This window comes from Mandrillus leucophaeus, unplaced genomic scaffold (genome assembly GCF_000951045.1).
Source record: "Mandrillus leucophaeus isolate KB7577 unplaced genomic scaffold, Mleu.le_1.0 Scaffold62, whole genome shotgun sequence".
Taxonomy (NCBI): Eukaryota; Metazoa; Chordata; class Mammalia; order Primates; family Cercopithecidae; genus Mandrillus; species Mandrillus leucophaeus.
Genome location: NW_012106697.1, coordinates 3,903,202 through 3,917,240, shown reverse-complemented (window position 1 = coordinate 3,917,240; position 14,039 = coordinate 3,903,202). Strand labels below are relative to the sequence as shown.

The 14,039-nt window shown below is 39.7% G+C and overlaps 1 long non-coding RNA gene across 1 annotated transcript; it reads left to right on the top strand.

Moving 5' to 3' along the window:
• The first annotated feature begins 5,194 nt into the window (after window positions 1-5,194).
• LOC105553948 lies at window positions 5,195-8,163 on the top strand. Its single transcript, XR_001008243.1, has 2 exons — window positions 5,195-5,304; window positions 7,809-8,163. It is a non-coding gene; the product is annotated as an uncharacterized LOC105553948 (long non-coding RNA).
• Window positions 8,164-14,039: the final 5,876 nt, after the last annotated feature.

The following is a 14,039-nucleotide window of genomic DNA, read 5'->3' as shown; positions in this document are numbered from 1 at the left end:
GAAAGCAGCCTGTGTGGGGAGAACACTTCAGTGGGGAAAAAAAAAAATCGCCACAATCCCTAAACCCTTGACCTTGATTATTGAGCACTGTCCTTCCCTTCTGAATGGTCACTTAAGTGGAAATATGGGGTCTCTTCAGATTGAATTTCTTGTCTTCTAAATGCAAAATTTAAAATCTCCCGTTCTCAGCAACTAGAAATTAATTTATGGTATTTAATCCTGTGAATAAAGCAAAAAGGCATTTTCTTTGCTCCACAGTGTATTATCTACCACAAAGCAACCCTAAAAAAAATAAATAAATAAGTAACTGATCTCCCTAAATTAGTCTGGGATTACCTTGAATTTCTAAGTCAGTGACTTTAAGAGGTCCCTGGCAGGGACTGTGTATGCCTCCGTACCTGTCTCTTGGGGAGAGCAACAACTTCAAACTGATTGAAAACAAACTGGCAAGTAATTGTGAAAGATTCCTAAAGAAGACTGCTGAGAAAATTCAGCTTCTGTTTGAGTCAGGCCAAATAAATGAAATCCTTTTCTTTTTTCTACTTTTTAATATTTTTAAACTTTTATGGAAATTTTCAAACAAAGGCAAAAGTAATAGTACAATAAATCCTCATATACTGTTTACCCAGCTTCAACATTTAGCAACATCCCTTCACACTCCCTCACTCTTGCTGGATTTTTATCATTTTATCTGTAAATACTTTAAATACGAATAGGTAAAATATAACAGTTGTTTTTTGTTTGCTTGTTTTTGAGACGGAAATTTGCTTTTGTCGCCCAGGCTGGAGTGCAATGGGGCGATCTTGGCTCATTGCAACCTCCGCCTCCCAGGTTCAAGCGATTCTCCTGCATCAGCCTCCCAAGTGGCTGAGATGACTGGCGTGTGCCACCATGCCCAGCTAATTTTGTATTTTTAGTAGAGACGGGGTTTCACCGTGTTGATCAGGCCAGTGTCGAACTCCTGACCTCCAGTGATCTGCCCGCCTCGGCCTCCCAGAGTGCTGGGATTACAGGCATGAGCCACTGTGCCCCGCCAAGATAACAGTTTTTTAAACATATCCATAATACCATTTATTCTATCTCCCCAAATTTTCTTACTGTCATTTGATAACTACACAATTCAAATTTTCCTGTTGTCTCATTAAATCTTTTGCATTTGGTCTAACAGGATCCAACAAATCCCATGCATTTTATTTGGTTAATGAGGTCTTTTCCAACCCAGTAAGAGGCAGTTAATTCCCTGTTTAATTCAGTGAAGCAGAGAGCAATGTTTTTCTGAGGAAGGTATTCAAGTAGTTTAAAATCACTGCTTTAAATATGGAGAAATTCAAGAAGAAATCCTCATATGAAAAAGTCACCGATTGATAGCGTGTTGTAAGAAATGTAGTTGTACCTGATGCAAATAAATAAATCCTTAATAATCTAGGAGTCTGCGTTAGAGTGTAATTTGTTCTAGAAGGTCCAGTGAAGCATCTTAGATTATAGTGAAAAACCCTAAAACTTTACATCAATTCATTAGTACAAAAAGCAACTAAAAAAAACCTAATAGTCCTGTAATCCCAGCACTTTGGGAGGCCAAGGCGGGCGGATCATGAGGTCAGGAGATCGAGACCATCCTGGGTAACACAGTGAAACCCCATTTCCACTAAAAATGCAAAAAATTAGCTGGGTGTAGTGGCGGGCGCCTCTAGTCCCAGCTACTGGGGAGTCTGAGGCAGGAGAATGGCGTGAACCCGGGAGGTGGAGGTCAATGAGCCGCGATCACGCCACTGCACTCCAGCCTGGGCGACAGCAAGACTCCGTCTCAAAAAAATAAAATAAAATAAAATAATAATAATAGTTTGCATCTCCACTGAACTCAGTTTTAAAGCATTTTTGATTACTTTATTACTGTCTCTTATACACATCTAGATGTGTATAAGAGGACAGCAAGACTCCGTCTCAAAAAAATAAAATAAAATAAAATAATAATAATAGTTTGCATCTCCACTGAACTCAGTTTTAAAGCATTTTTGATTACTTTATTGCATAAGTAATGCTATTGTAGAAAAAATTTAAATAGAGATAAAAAGAAGATATATAAAAGTCACTACAAACTGGAGTTCATTCTTCTCAAGATCTAAATATACTCCAAGATGTAATTCCATTTTAGCAGTTCTTTTGCTGTAAGAAAACACTTTGGCTGGGATTGAAGGACAAAGTTAGGCCAGGTGTGGTGGCTCATGCCTGTTAATCCCAGCACTTTGGGAGGCCGAGGTGGGCAGATCACCTGAGGCCAGGAGTTCGAGACCAGCCTGACCAATATGATGAAACCCCGTCTCTACTAAAAACACAAAAATTAGCCGGACGTGGTGGCATGTGCCTGTAATCCCAGCTACTCGCTTGAACCCAGGAGGCGGAGGTTGCAGTGAGCCGAGATCACACCATTGCGCTCTAGCCTGGGCAGCAAAAGCGAAACTCCGCCTCATTAAAAAAAAAAAAAGGACAAAGTTAAGAAAATATCAGATTCTCTAGAAGGAATATTAGAAATCTGAACCATATCACCCTGTACGTGGAGTTAATGTGATAGACCACACAGATTTAACTGGTGTATACAGTCAGTCCTACTGCTTTCCATTATAGTACTAGTCAGCATTTAGGATGACTGCTAAAAGCAAAACATGATCCTAAAACATTTTAACGAAGGGACCGTGTGAATGACTGGGACTGTAGTGAAGAGGAAATTCAGTATAATAAGATCTCATATTTTCATAACCAAGAAAAAAGGCGAACATACTATCCCCTTAGCTATCCCAAGGAGAAAAAATAGCACATATGGTATACTTTGCATATTGCTGACCAGAAAAACATTCAATTTTCCCTAGCTAGTTACCATAGTTACATGAGCCCTTTATAACATCAAGAGGGGGAACTAGGTCACAGTATTGAAGGAGTTTGAATTATGCAATTATGTTTTCTAAAAGCAGGGGAAAGGGTTTTTAATTGAGAGAAGAGAGATTTATGCTTTGTTCAAAATTGAAATTTTGGTCTGATTTTGCTGATGAAACCTAAAAATTTGTCCAAAATTTAATAGTTGATACAGTACATATAAATTACTCAACTTACACAAATAACAATAGCTAGATCCATAAAAATGACACATTATGTCTTTGTAGATATCCCTTTTTCTTAATGAGCTGTGTTACCCGAAAATGTTTTTGCAGGTAATCAGTAAACTCAACAATTGCCTAGCATCTGACAGTAGCCAAACCATGTGTAAACTAAAGGCTTGAACTCTTCCGGTCTGTGAATGTGTGAGGTAAAGGCTGGCACAGTGCCTTTCAGATGCTACTCTTTGTTGTACAGCAATTTTCCTATTAATTTCATCAAATGGAAGTGAGTGGCAGGAAGGGAATGTATTGAAAGTTGTGGTAGCATAGCCTTCACCTTTCCTTTATATGTATTATAATTTTTACTAAGAACCTTACAAAAAAGATGTTTTTATTAAAAAAAAATAAAAATAAAAATAAAAAGGCCTGGCCTTGTGGCTCACCTATAACCCCAGACTTTGGGAGGCCAAGGTAGGAGGATCACTTGAGAACAGGAACGTGAGAACAGCTTGAGTAGCACAGAGAGATCCTGTCTCTGCAAAAAATTAAAAAATTAGCCGAGTGCAGTGGTGTGCACCTATAGTCTCAGCCACTTGGGAGGCTGATGCAGGAGGATCCCTTGAGCCCATGAGTTTGAGGCTGCAATGAGCTAGGATCGTACCACTGCACTCCAGCCTGGGCAACAGAGTGAGACCCTGTCTCAAAAAGAAAATGCATCTCAAGGTTGCATGATTTCAGATGTTTTCAATATCATGATCACTCTAGACTCGTAATTTTTTAATGCTGAAGTTATCTTAGATCAACGATTTCTCCAAAGGAAGGAAGAGCAGGCAACAGGCAGCCCAACTGGGTAGCTAGAGGAGCCAGTGCTGCTGATGGTAGTGTATCCTAACCATCATCTATGCAGGGATGGGGAAGAGGATGGAGATCACCAGCTTTTCTACAGGTGATAATATTTGGACCCAGAGAAGTTAGCTTGCCCAGTGTCATATAACAATCCGTAAAATAAGTATATACCTAAAAGTTTAAGAGTTAAACAAATAATTATCTTTTTTCTGGCTGACAATTATTGAAGGGAGAATTGGGCCCATGGGAAAAAATTAAGAACTCGGATATCATAAAATATTTTTCTGTGAAGTCTTACAGCAAATTTAACATCTCCTCTGAAAGAAAATTAGAATTTGCTGAAGAATAATGTTTCAGGTAACCACCCAGTCAAAAGTACTAGAAACTGTGTATCCTTTAGACTTATTTTAAAGGATCAATGCCTTATGCCTTCAGCAGTAGCTAAAGAATGGTCTTTTAAAAATGAAACTAATGCTATCGGCTAGGTGCTTTTTGCTAAATCTATCATTTATTTGAAGTGCTTGATTATTTAATGAGGTCTTACTGGAGCTATTGTTACATTAATTGCTCTTAGCATGGTTAATTTAATCCAACATTTGGTAAGTATTGATTATCTTTCATGGGGTAACAGATTTTTTTTTTTTTTGAGATGAGTCTTGCTCTGTCGCCATGCTGGAGTGCAATGATGTGATCTCGGCTCACTGCAACCTCTGCCTCCTGGGTTCAAGTGATACTCCTGCCTCAGCCTCCCGAGTAGCTGGGACTACAGGCGCACACCACCACGCCCAGCTAATTTTTGCATTTTTTAGTAGAGACGGGCTTTCCCCTTGTTGGGCAAGATGGTCTCAGTCTCTTGACCTCGTGATCTGCCCACCTCAGCCTCCCAAAGTGCTGGGATTACAGGTGTGAGCCACCACGCCCGGTAAGGGTAACAGATTTTTAAAAATTATTTATTTCCATAAATTGACATTCTCTGACTGTTTTATGCATGAAACCAGTATATCTCACTTTACACAATATTTATGTTTCTGGAAAGTTGTATTTAAATCTTATTTTGCTAAATCAGGTAATTTTAGATGTGCCAGTTCTACAAAATGAGACCGAAATTTTGAAAATGAAAATATTCATTTAGTACAAATAATTTATCTTATTTTATTTCTTTTTCTCTATTGTTACCTTGAGAAAACATAGGTTGTGTTCATTAACTGCAGTCTAGATGTACTTTCATTTTCTTGTTCTAACTGTAGTGTACATTGCAGATATTTTAGTACAACATCTTTTCATCACAGAAATGATATCTTCAGGGAAAAGACTTTGAGAAAGTGCCTGAAGTGACAGAACACATATTTTCTTCTGATATCTGGCTAAAGTAAGTACTAGAATTAGATTAAAAACAAAGATATAAAAGATGGGGGGAAAATTTTATGGGAAGTATTAGAAGCTAAAGAGCTCTATATTAAGGGGAAATAGAAGAATCAGAAAAAGAAATGATTATTTGAGCCCTTACTGATGATGGTAGAACATTAAAATTAAAATTTAGGGGCTGAAATATTTAAATTTTATTTATGGAGACTATTTGTGATACTATTTTTCAATAACAAAAAATATAGTTGCTGGCCAGATGCGGTGGCTCATGCTTGTAATCCCAGCACTTTGGTAGGCCAAGGCAGGCGGATCACTTGAGGTCAGGAGTTTGAGACCAGTCTGGCCAATATGATGAAACGTCACCTCTACTAAAATACAAAAATTAGCTGGGTGCAGTAGCAGGCACCTATCATCCCAGCTACTCAGGAGACTAAAGAAGGAGAATTGCTTGAGCCCATGAGGTAGAGCTTGCAGTGAGCTGAGATCGCGCCACTGCACTCCAGCCTGGGCGACAGAGTGAGACTCTGTCTCAAAGAAAAAAAAAAATATATGTGTATATATATATATATATGTATATGTGTGTGTGTATATATGTGTGTATGTGTGTGTGTATATATATATAGTTTTAATACAGGGTTAGAGGAATAGCATATCTAACTTAGTCTTTGACTGATAATTGGCATGTTGATTAAAAAATAATTTCAAAAAGCCAAGTGACTTCCTTATATGATATTACATTTAGGATATCCTAAACAATGTTAACTTTGTATTCAGATTAAATATCTCTGGAAAAATAGTCCAGCAATATCTAGAGGCTTCGTTTATCCTTTTGCACATTTGTTTTTCATTTTTTGGTATATGTATTATTTTAACAAAAATTTATGCTTCATCTAAAATATAAAAGAGACGAAGAACTGGGTGGGTGCAGTGACTCATGCCTGTAATCCCAGCACTTTGGGAGGCCAAGGCAGGTGGATAACGAGGTCAGGAGATCGAGAACATCCTGGACAACATGGTGAAACCCCATCTTTACTAAAAAAAAAATACAAAATATTGCGTGATATGCGCGTGCCTGTAGTCCCAGCTATTTGGAAGGCTGAGGCGGGGGAATCGTTAGAACCCGGGAGGCAGAGATTGCCATGAGCTGAGATCACGCCATTGCACTCTGGCCTGGCAACAGAGCAAGACTCTGTCTCAAAAAAAAAAAAAAGAAAGAAAGAAAGAAAGAACTTTATGCACTTTCTGCAATAACAAAATGCAAATGTAATGTTATGTACCAGGAAAAGAGTAGATAAGTAGATACACCAAATATTTGGATTTAGTTCACTTTTATAATTTTTTTTTACTTTTCTTATTAGTCATGTCTGGTCTTAGTATACCAGCATTCTAACAGCACATAAATTATTGCACAAATTAAAGCGAAGAAGTACCACAATTGGTAAATTTGAAGCTTCTGAAGACTTCTCACTTTAGGAATTAATCTAGGCAGTTTGGCTGAGAAACACATTTTTTGTGGAAAATTTTTAGCAGTTGAAGAGAAGTTCGAGGTAACCCTTTTCTCATTCAGCATAGCCCTCAACTTGCTGCTAAGAGCTTTAACAACTTTTGCAGGATCTCACTTGAGTATTTCAGGTTCATATGGAACAATTCTTATCACTTTTATGAATCAGATATTTTAAAATTCAAATTTAGATTGATGTTATATGTTAACACCACCTATAACATCTGCCTACACCCACAGAAGGGACCGATGAAATATTAACTAGCCAAGGAATCATTTTTTGACTGTGGTCTTTTCTGTAGGAATGAAATTTGGCAGAAATATTTAATGAAGAGGAATCTGAACATAGCAATTGAGAAAGGAGAAAGACTGAGAGAAGACTCCAGATGTCGTAAAGCAAAGAGAGGATGAGGCACAGGAAGCAGCTCTTATTATTTCTGTTGCACAGCTCAGAGAACTCCAAGCAATTGATTCTATCCTAAGGACATATTTTTTCAATTTGAGATGTAATTAATTTGTTTTCCAGTAAAATAGATATTAGTAGATCTATAACATACAGGAAACAATCGAAAATAGAGATAAGTGGTAATAATACCTCATTTCATAAGACATCTTTTTCAGAAAATTATTCTTCAGTATGTGGTGCATTGGCTTTCTAGGAAGGAATGGGAGTGAGAACCCTGCTGAAATGAATAATGGCTTGGGGAGAGGGAAAGAGAAGCAAGAAAGGAGCAGTTAACAGGAAAATGAGGTCATATGGAAAGAAAGAAATAGATCAGGGCATTTTTAGGAGGTAATATCAATTGGGTTTAGTGACTGTATTTAGAGGATGGGAGAGGAGGTATCATCTAGGGTTTTGGCTTGGACCACAGGTAGATCTTGTTAAGGCTGTATGAAACAGAAAATCCAGGAGGTAACACAGGTTTGTGGGGGAAATGATACAAATATAAATCATACAAGGATACGAACCCTGTAGATTTTACAACTTTGAGCTCTATCCTTCTTAGGCCTCCTCTTCTAAGCAGCATAAGCTACTGCTCCCTACATGTTGCCTGTTCATAAAGTCTGAGGCAGGGGAATCGCTTGAACTTGGGAGGCGGAGGTTGCAGTGAGCCGAGATGGTGCCATTGCACTCCAGCCTGGCGACAGAGTGAGACTCCATCTCAAAAATATAAAAAAAGAAAAGAAAACAAACAAACAAACAAACAAACAAAACAAAGAACTTTGTGCACCTTCTGGAATAACAAAATGCAAAGGTAGTATTACCTACCAGGATAGAAATTGGAGGCCAGAATATGTTGGGTAGGGTAGAGAGACTAGAGGGAATGATTTAGCAATAAAATAGGTTTAAATATCTTCTCACATGCCCGGACTTAATTAGCTTTGTATTATTCCTGTCAGTAAGCCGGGAATTAGTACTAGGTGATAAGCAGGGATGCGCAGGGCCTTGTGAGGAAAAAAGTTACTGTAGCAGTTCTGGTTGCTTACCCCTTGCATGTCTCCAGGGGAACCATCTTCGACCTTGGCCAACCCCTGGATTACAATCCTGGGAGTGTTCCTTATGTTAGTGATGATGATTTTGTTGTATACACCTGGAGCATTGGATCATTCCATACTGGCTCACCAAGTTGTGTTGCACAAACACCAAGATTGATAAATAGGCACCTGGTTTTATTATTGGGCCCCTGAATTTTGGTTGCCATAGCCAATTCCATAGCAGAGTATGCATACATGAACAGCCTCCCACAAAAGCCTTAGACCCTGAGACTCAAGTGGGCTTCTGTGGGCAGAGACATTCCACAGGTGTCTATAGTTTGCTGAGAGAGAGAGAATTCCTGTGTAGCTGCAGACAAAGGACAACAGAATCCTATGTTGGACCTCTCTGGACTCCACTGATACATCTTTTCCTGTTGCTTTTGCTCTGTATCCTTTGCTGTCATAAATCTTAGCTATGTGTTAATATATAGCCTGCTCTTGAGTCTTGTGAGGCCTCTGGGATCACCAAAGGAAACAACCATATACCTAGTACTGAAGAGATTTAAAGCCCAATTTGTCCATCTGAGTCTTGATAGGATTCACTGAAAAAGAATAATCAACATATGTATCTGCAGTGTCAAGGTTTAAATGAAATCAAGGCTTTGGTCTTTGTCCACAAGACATTTGTAGTCTTTATAGGGACATGACACATGTTAGGGAAATGCTTATGAGCCTAAGTATAAATAAAAGCAAATTGGCAATGATGGCAGAATTAAAGAGAGATTAAAATTGGTAAAAGTCAAGCAAGGCTAATGAAATATGGTAGGTATTTAAGAAGAGATATAGGACTGCATTATCAAATGATAGCCATAATTTTTCCCCATATGTACTTTAGCTGTATGTAAAAACTGTAAAATAAAAAACATTTTTCTTGGATTTTATCTGATGTATTCCAAGCTCAACTCAAGTTTGATGAATTATTTGTATGGAATCTAAATTTGTACTAAATCAAAATTTAAGTGTTTTATGCAACAATTTTTTATGAGCCCTCCAGTTATGGATTTCAGCTATGGGATAATGTTCTCATGTGTTATCATCCCAAAGACTCCATGCCAATTCCTGTTCTAATTAGTCACACCTGATAATTCCTTCAGTTGTGTGGTTAAGCTGCTTGTGTCCAAAGCAGTTTACCTGAACTACACATGTGCAGGGCAGACTCTAAGCAGCCCAGATTAAGAAGGAACTTTGAAGGTTCTGCTTCCTGTAATGGCCAGATAGCTCCTATCAGATCAGTGTTCTTGCAAATAACGGCTATACATTCTGCACAGAATTTAAAAATCTACCAGAAGGCACTGGAGAGCAGGAAAAAGAAGGCAGATTCTGGACGGGAGTCCACACTTGGAAGAAGGAAACAGCAGTTCATGAGTTTCATCGTGGAAGAATGTCATTTAGCCTGGGGGCAGGCCCTCGTCAGTACCGTGTAGAATGACTATGACTTTCAAACTTGCAGACTTACTGGCTTGAAGAGCCAGAGGTTGGAGTCCAGGACAACCACAGGGTGGTATATGGTCTAAAGTTAATACCATGTATTGCCTTGATATCTGGTAAAATCAGGAGGCCCTTGAATGGCCTAACTACAAGTTCCTGCCCACACTCAGCTCCTTAGCTCAAGGATCAGGCACATTTCCTGCTTATTCCTGAGTCACAGGTTTTAGTTCCCTGACAGCTTATGGAATTATTCATCCACACCAGTCACATCCTCCCTCAGGAACCAGGAGCGACCTCATCCTCTTGATAGTACAAAGCCTGCACCCATGGTTGTTCTCTATTTCCAAGTGCAGGCCCCACCTGGCCCTGTGTGGGGTAGGTGTTCTCCTCTGCTAGGCTGTGAGTATACGTGACTAGTACACTGCTGTCTCAGCTGTGTAGTGTCTAGTGTCGTGTTTAGCCTATTCCCATAACCTTACAGTAGAAATCCCTCCCTCACCAAAGAGGTGAGGAGGAGGGATGCAAACACACAGCAATGGGAAGTAGAGGAGAAATCACAGGAAAGAGAGATTCAGAAAGGAGGAGCCTTAAAGACTATATAGAAACTGCCCAAATCTCTTGCTGAACCTAAACTACACACGTGCAGAGCAGACTCCAAGCAGCCCATATAAGGCTTAAATAACTGAACGGAGAAGTTTGAGTTCATCCAAGCGTCCAGGATAGAATCTAAAATTACTAGACATACGAAAAAATAAGAAAATGTGACTCAAAGTCAATCAGTTACTCCAGGATGAACCAGATGTTAGAATTGGAGACAAATATTTTAGAGTGACTGCCAAAACTATGCCCAAGGATGTAGAGGAAAATATACTCATAATGAATGAAAACATAGGAAATCACAGAAGAGAAAAAGAAACCATAAAAAAGAACCAAAGGTTAATGCTAACACTGAAAATATGATATTTAAAATGAAATTTTTGCTGAATAGCCTTAAGATCAGAATAGAGGCTGGGAGCGGTGGCTCACACCTGTAATCCCAGCACTTTGGGAGGCAGAGGCAGGTGGATCACCTGGGGTTGGGAGTTCGAGACCAGCCTTACCAACATGGAGAAACCTTGTCTCTACTAAAAATACAAAGTTAGCTGGGCGTGGTGGCACGTGCCTGTAATCCCAGCCACTCAGGAGGTGGATGCAGGAGAATCGCTTGAGCCCAGGAGGTGGAGGTTACAGTGAGCCAAGATCGTGCCACTGTACTCCAGCCTGGGCAACAAGAGCGAAACTCCATCTCAAAAAAAAAAAAAAATCAGAATAGAAATAACAGAAGAAAGTATCTGTGAATTTGAAGGTAAAGCAATAGAAATTATTCAATCTGAAGATCAGAGAGGAAAATAAAATAAGGAACGGTGCCTAAGAGACAGAACAATACAAAAAGATCTAACATGTATAGGGTTCCAGAAAGGAAAGAGAAAATGGATGCTCATTATTTGCTGCTGCCATGACACGGGGGTACCCCTGTCCCCAGACAAATTGCGCCCAAAGGGCAACATAGAGGATACTGAGGAGGGGTGGAATAGGAGCCACAAGGAGCTAAATGAGACCCATCATGACAATGGCGTCTAACGGAGATGCTTCCAAAAAGGTCTTGTCTGTACCTGGATCCATTTCTGATCTCTCCCTCTTCATGGCTCAAAAGATGAACAGATTTTCCAGAACAGCCTTGTGGATTGCAACCACTTTCTTTATACTCCTGGCTCTTCTGTTGTCTTTGAGACTAAGTCACAAGTGGAACAGCAGCAGCAACTAGAAGCAGCAGTGGATACTTTCTAGGGTCTACCACGGGGCCTACCACAGGCTCTCCCTTCACTCCTGGAGAGATCTAGATTGTTACGGCCATATATGAGCCATCTTGGTGGGAGAAGGTTGAAATTCAAGTCTCTAGACTGCTGATTATTGGATTTTTTTCCTTAGTTTAGCACATTGATCTATCTAAAACAGGTAGGAGAATTCTCCCCACAGGGTTCCACAGAGAGACTCCCAACTTGCAACTGTGCCCTCCATACTTTTCTGCCTTATTTTTTCCCTCCTCATTCAGATACCACAGTACATCAGTGCAGAGCGTTACTCCATCTCCAGCCACCCTGCCCCTTTTACTAGATTGTTCCTAACTGGTTGATCTCCTCACTGTCCCATTGAAGGGCAGGAACTGATGCTAGGGGAGGGATGAGTCCTTGACCATCAATCAGAATGAGGAGGGATGTGCACACAGCATGAAGCAGACGAAATGCATTACAGCTATAGTGTAAAGTGGAAGCTGTGGATTCCTATGTATGTTGTAAAGGAGGAAGGCCAGCAGCAACTTCAACCACAGAATGGGAACCTTGGAGGACAGAGTAGGAGCTCATTTCCTCTGTGCGTTTTGGCTGTTAGACTTGTGTGTATGTTTTATTTGTTTGTTTCTGAGATGGAGTCTTGCTCCCTCACCCAGGCTGGAGTACAGTGGCGCGATCTCGGCTTACTGCAACCTCCACCTCCCAGGTTCAAGCAGTTATCCTGCCTCAGACTCCCAAGTAACTGGGATTACAGGCATCCACCATCACGCCCAGCTAATTTTGCGTATTTTTAGTAGAGATGGGGTTTTGCCATGTTGGCCACACTGGTCTCGAACTCCTGGCCTCAGGTGATTCACCCACCTCTGCCTCCCAAAGTGCTGGGATTACAGGTGTGAGCCACCACACCTGCCCTATGTGTATGTTTTTAAAAAGTCAGTGCTCACTTTTTGTATTTAAATTTCCAAAATGAGGCTGGGTACAGTGGCGTGCACCTGTAGTCCTGGCTACTCAGGAGGCTGAGGTGGGGGAGGATCACTTGAGCCCCGGAGTTTGAGACCAGCCTGGACAACACAGCAGAACTTCATCTCAGAAACAAAAACAAAATCAAAACAGAGCCAAACCGTTGAAAAGGAAAAATAAAAAGAACATCTTTAGAGTAACCAAAGGAAAATGACATTGTATGAGGGGAACAAAGATTTGAAATGCCATTGACTTCTCATCAGAATCAAGTGAAATGACATATTTAAAGTTCTGGAAAAAAAGAAAACATCAACTCTTTATCTGGAAATAATCTTACAGATGAAATGAAAATATCATGCAATAATGAGGGCAAATTAAAGACGTTTTTACTTAAAACTTAGAATCTGTCACTAGCAGACCTGTGCTACAAGAAATGCTAAATGAAGTTCTTTAGACAGAAGGGAAATAATACCAGATGGAAACCTGAATCTTCAGGAAGGAAGGAAGAGGCTCAGAAAGGTAAATATGTGGGTAAATATAAAAGACTCCTTTTCCTCATAATTTCTTTAAAATACGTGACTGTTCAAAGCAAAAATTATAACAAACTCTGTAATGAAATTTATAACATGGAAATGTGATGCATTTGACAACGATAGCTTAATGTACAAGTAGAGTGCAGGGGCTTGTATTTTATGTGATGTGGCACAATATTAACTTTAAAAATACTATGAAAAGTTAAGGTTGTTTATTGTCATCTCTTGGGCAACCACAAAAAAAGTGACTCAAAGAAGTTTTGCCAAATTCATCCATAGCAATAATTACATATTTGAATAAACGAAAAAATCCAATTAAAATGCAAGGATTGTCAGAATGCATTAAAAAGTAAGGCAATTATGTACTGTCTATCAATGACGCTATTTAAATATAAAAAGAGATAGGTTGAAAGTGAATGGATGGAAAACGATATGCACAAAATATAAACATAAGAAGGTTGGCGTGGCTATTTATCACGTAATGTAGATTTCCAGACAGAGAGAATTATCAGGGAAAAGAAGGACATTTCTTTTTTTTTTCTTTTTTTCTTTTTTTGAGAGACTCTTGCTCTGGCTACACCCAGGATGGTGTGCTGTGGCGCCCTCTCAGCTCACTGCAGCCTCCGCCTCCCGGGTTCTATCCATTCTCCTGCCTCAGCCGCCTGAGCAGTTGGGATTATAGGCATCTGCCACCACACCCGGCTGATTTTTGTGTTTTCAGTAGAGACGGGGTTTCACCATGTTGGCCAGGTTGGTTGTGAACTTCTGACCTCAGGTGATCTGCCCACCTCCGTCTCCCAAAGTGCTGGGATTGAGCCACCATGCCTGGCCTGGACATTTCATAATAAAACAGTCACTACATGAGAAAGACAATTGTGAGTGAGTATGTACCTAATAACAGCACTTCAAAATACATTAAGCAAAATTTGACAGAATTAAACACCTCTTCTTC